We start from the raw sequence: 5,405 nt of genomic DNA on the forward strand, positions 1-5,405 counted from the left end.
GGTCCTGGTAACTTACTTCAGCCAATTTTCCCTAATGTCCATTGTCTCCAGACTATCATTTTTCCATACATTTAGTATTTCATTCATCTCCTCCAATGCCGTCACTTTGGAAGCACCACCTTCATTCTATACTTCTGGAATGCCTCCGCATCAGTGCGAGTTCCCATTTTTTGTCCTCGATGGTTCTTTCTCTGCCTGAGGATGATGGTTTAGTAAAACCCCAGTCCCACGGTAGGAGTTCATTCCAAGAGTTCTCCCGGGTTTGCCCTGATTAGAACTCGGAGATTGACGGTAATGGCCACTCGTCGGTACTCGGGACTATCGTGGACATTTTTCATCATGGTTAAAAATCTTCACGAGTCTTCCTGTGCTTTTCCTGCAGTTGGCGAGTCTTCCCGAGTATCTGCCGTTAGAGCTAAGAGACGTCCCCGAGCTCCGACGTACCCGTTACGTTCATTCTCCTTGTTTACCATGAGTTTGATTTTTTTAAACTCGGGAGAGCTCTTGGAATGAACTCGTGCCGTGGGACAGGGCCATTAAGTATTCACGTACGAAGTTCGTTATTCAGTCTGGGACATATGACGATAAAACACTCTTGACTCTTGGTCTGCTTTAGATGGCACTGCAGAACACAAGCACCATCTCTCACCCAAGACCATTCCTTTGGAATGATACAGTGAATGTTATGCTTGTAAAACTTTCTCCCCGAGAAAGTCCTACCACCGCATGCATATGCTCACTTAAGAGAGAAATATTAGACAGGGTGATAAGAAGACACTCTGAACTCCTGTTATTCTTCTCCGCCATCAAAATGAATGGAGAGAATCTTCAATGTAAAGTGTGAAGAGGTTGATGTGCATATGAAGATATTTAGCCTGAAGATGTCTCCGATATTTTCAAGAGAGAGTTAGATTTAACTAAAGCCAGAAAAACCAGAACAGGGTACTGATTTTGGATGATCAGCCATGATCATGTTGAATGGTGGTGCTGGCTCGAAGGGCCGATTGGCCTACTCCGGCACCTATGTTTTTATGTTTCTATGTTTCTAGGATGCTCTGCAAACATAATTGATTCCCAAGCTGTGTAGGAAACACCCTCCCTATCATTTCACACATTCTTGCATTCCCATGCATACATTTTCTGAATTCACACCTGGTCTCTGGTAACCAACCTGCTTCTCTTGTCAATATGGCAGGCACAAGATGAAATTTAACACACAAAGATAGTAAGTAATCCCAGATAAATCCAACACCTGACTGCAGCTGCCTATTTCTGCAGGATTCCCATTCCTTTCTGTTTTCTCGGTCATGTACCATTTTGGAGTAAAACGCGTTCAATTGTTGAACTTCGGGTGCTATGTTCAGGATGTACCAATACATTCTTTAAGGTGCCCTGTTTGATATTAACTATTTAACAAATACATGGACCTGATTGTTTTTAGCGGGCTACCTGTGCATAAATTAGCTGCAATCTTTGCTTCATCCCAAGACTGTTTAAGTGTCATCATCAAAGGCGCAAGATTAATTTTCTAAAATGCGTTCCACTTGAACCACCATTCAAGTTCACTTGATGGACCCCATTTTACAATAAGAATAGAGGATCAATTCCCATGTCTTGGGAACCACCTCTGTGAATGTATTCATTGCTGGTGAAGCTCACTGCTGCCTTCTGTGCACCTTGGACAGTCTTGTCATGGGTAGAGATTATCGGGAAGAGAAGATTCAAAATGTGCTGAGAGCTTCCATGAAGGAATGTAATTTCCCAACTGACTACTGGGAATTCTCTGCCCATGACCGCTCAAAATGGAGAAAGAGAATTTGGGATGAGATAGGAGAAGCACAAGACCATGCACTAGGCATGCATCGCCACCTTAACTGCCCACCTTCCTCCCGCCAGCCACCACCTGCCTCAATTGAACACCTCAAAAATCACAAAGCTGGGGAGAAAGCAGGTCCTCTTTGACCACTGTCTTCTGTGCATCTCGAACGGTCTTGTCGTGGGAAGAGGTTGTCATTGGAGAGAGAAGAAGATTCAAGAGATTGTGGAAGACTGAAGACGCTTGGGGATTAACCAAAGTGGAGACTAATGATCTGTTTGACTCACTAGGATATCAGGTCATGGGTATCACAGCAAAGAAATATCCACACAAGTTCCTTCCTTCTCCATGCCCACCATGCTGTCCTGAATGTAGATGTGCCACTTTCACTGAGAACAGATGCATGGAGACAAAGTCAACAGAAAACATATGAAGAGGCAAAAAACATATCAGAAGCATTCTCCATAATCAAAAGCAGCACCAATCCCTCCAACTATCATATGGTTGCACAGTTTAGACAAACCAGCTCTTTATTTGAATTGCATGAGAGTAAAAGAACTACATACGTTTAACAAAGCATTTACTGTTTGTGACCTTAAAGCATTTGTTCCTTCAACCATCTGACTACTCAAGTTCATCTCATTTCTTGCATCTTTTTTTTTGGTCACATTTTCTCCTCCACACACCCTCGTGGACCTCTACCCCGAACGTCCAAAAAGTTCCACTCTTGTGTGAATATTGTGGCTAATGCATAGTTTGTAGGATCAAGACACATTGAAACGCATTGCTGGCACCTCAAGGGCTGACTAGTCTTCCAGTAGCTCAGAAGAATGGGCAAAGAATGGAATAGGGCTCTATCTAGCTCTTCCCACTTTGTGCCAGGGATCATAACAAGAGGAATCGAATATATGAGCAAAGAGGTCCTTCTGCAATTGTACAGAGCCCTAGTGAGACCACACCTGGAGTATTATGTGCAGTTTTGGTCCCCTAATTTGAGGAAGGACATTCTTGCTATTGAGGGAGTGCAGCGTAGGTTTACAAGGTTAATTCCCTGGATAACGGGACTGTCATATGCTGAGAGAATGGAGCAGCTGGGCTTGTACGCTAGTTTAGTAGGATCCGAGGGGATTTCATTGAAACATATAAGATTGTTAAGGGTTTGGACACGCTAGAGGCAGGAAACATGTTCCCGATGTTGGGGGAGTCCAGAACCAGGGGCCACAGTTTAAGAATAAGGAGTAAGCCATTTAGAACGGAGACGAGGAAACACTTTTTCTCACAGAGAGTGGAGAGTCTGAATTCTCTGCCTCAGAGGGCGGTGGAGGCCGGTTCTCTGGATGCTTTCAAGAGAGAGCGAGATAGGGCTCTTAAAAATAGCGGAGTCAGGGGATATGGGGAGAAGGCAGGAACGAACGTGGTACTGATTGGGGATGATCAGCCATGATCATATTGAATGGCGGTGCTGGCTCGAAGGGCTGAATGGCCTATTCCTGCACCTATTGTCTTTTGGGCACCAGCCCAGCACCAGGATCTGGGTCTGTACAACTAATTTCCACCTGGTTGCACTAACCTTCCTATCAATACTTTGGGCAAATGCACATCAGTATTAAACAGCAGTAAAGCCAGAGTTACTGGAGACCACAGATACTGTAAAAATGAGCAGAATGCAAAGAACTGGAGGAACTCAATGGGACAGGCAGACACCCTTTTGAGTCTCAAGGGTCCTTACCAAAGACATCATCTGTCCATTCCCTCCACTGTCCATTCCCTCCACAGACGCTGCCTGACCCACTGAGTTCCTCCAGCGCTTTGTGTTTTGCTCAGCATTTAAACAGCAAGTGGTTTTACTGCTCTTTAGTGGCTGACGACAACTTTGTGAGTTTGCATAACTTTAGGGAAAGCTCATTCATTCAGTCTTGCTGTAACAAGAGAGCAAGGTTGAGATGAATGGGTGCAACCCCTACTTGTCTGCCAAATCATGAGATAATCACTCAATTACTGTACAATGATAAACTCATACGCCACATGACACAGCACAGAAGTGAGCTGGAGAGCCTGTCCTGCCTCTGCTGGCAGTTCAAAACGACTAACTGATTCCTGTGCACTTAACAATGTCCGGCAAATGTTTCCAAGTGTTTGTTCCATTCCCTTTTCCAAGGTGATATTTTCACTGCCTCTGCAGCCCACATCATAATGGTTGCAGCATTAAAATTATTCCTCAACTTCCTCCTAGTTGTGCATCCCTGACTTTAAATCCCTGTTAGACACAGTATGCTGGAGTAACTCAGCGGGACAGGCAGCATCTCTGAATAGAAGGAAGAAGTAGAGCCTTAATCCAAAACGTAGCCCATTCCTTCTCTCCAGAGATGCCGCCTGTCCCGCTGAGTTACTCCAGATTTTTGTGTCTATCTTCGGTTTAAACCAGCATCTGCAGTTCCTTCCTACACGTTAAATCCCTGTTCTTTGCTTGCGGGTTTCCCTGCTGGTGAAGCAGACTGAAGGACACATAGACATCAGGAAAGTAGCTGTGTTGCATGGGCCATCAGTGAGTGCTTTACACCTAGTAACAAAGCTCCAAGTATGGCACATGAGTGCCAGAGAGATGGGAATTAGTTTTGCCGCTTGCTACTTGCAGTAAATGTCTGTTTCCAGCTTTGCTCTCGAAAATGAACCCCTAAATTACCTCAAATCACAATACACAACACTCTAGAAAGTGTGAAATACATGGTGAAGATGAGGTCACGTATATTTCCTTCAGTGCATTCCCCTGTTAATATTAGGGTTGTCATAAAAATATATCAGTCGAATAAAATAACGGTGTTTGATGTCAAAGGCTGTTGTAGTGTGAAGGTTGTATTGGATGTGTTACAGTGAGAGGTGTAGCTGGTGTTACAGTGAGGAATGTGGGTAATATCAGTGTGTTACAGTAGGGGGTGTAGTATATCAGAGAATATTACAATGAGGGATATGTTAGTGTTACAGTGAAGGGTCTGGGGAATGTCAGTCTTAAACTGAAGGTCATGATATAATGGGAGGATCTTGTAGGCTTGGTTCACTATGTAAAGAGGGGTGTGCTATTTACTCATGATATCTTTGGAGAGTTTAATTCAGCCGAAAGTGGGACACTGTGCCTGGAGATAGTTTGGAGTGAAGAGAAGAGCATGTTTTATGGTGCATTTTTAAAAGAAAAAAGAGAAAAGAAGAGAGAGAAACGATTTGTGGGAAGAATTCCTGTTCTTCGTACCTTGACCGCTGATTTGGGGAACTGGTGATGCTTTTTTGTTTGGAAAAGGAGGGGGGGGGGGGGGTGGTGGTCGTAGGGGTTTGAAGGATCACAGAAGGATCCAATCTTTACAATAGATAAAGGGATGGAGTATTTATGACATGCGAGGAGTGGTTGAGGGATAACACGGAAGTCAAAGGAGCAAGTCAGAGGGAAATCCATGCTTGGTCTTTCCCTGATCATATCAGTCTGGAAACAAGGGAGCAAATTGCATTCTGCTCCATAGCACCAGGCAATGTCAGGAGAAAGGTGGTGTGGCCAGCTGCGGCAGGCTCCATGAGCTGATTTGGAAAGAACAAGAAGCTT

Source organism: Leucoraja erinacea, chromosome 24, assembly GCF_028641065.1.
Source record: "Leucoraja erinacea ecotype New England chromosome 24, Leri_hhj_1, whole genome shotgun sequence".
NCBI lineage: Eukaryota > Metazoa > Chordata > Chondrichthyes > Rajiformes > Rajidae > Leucoraja > Leucoraja erinaceus.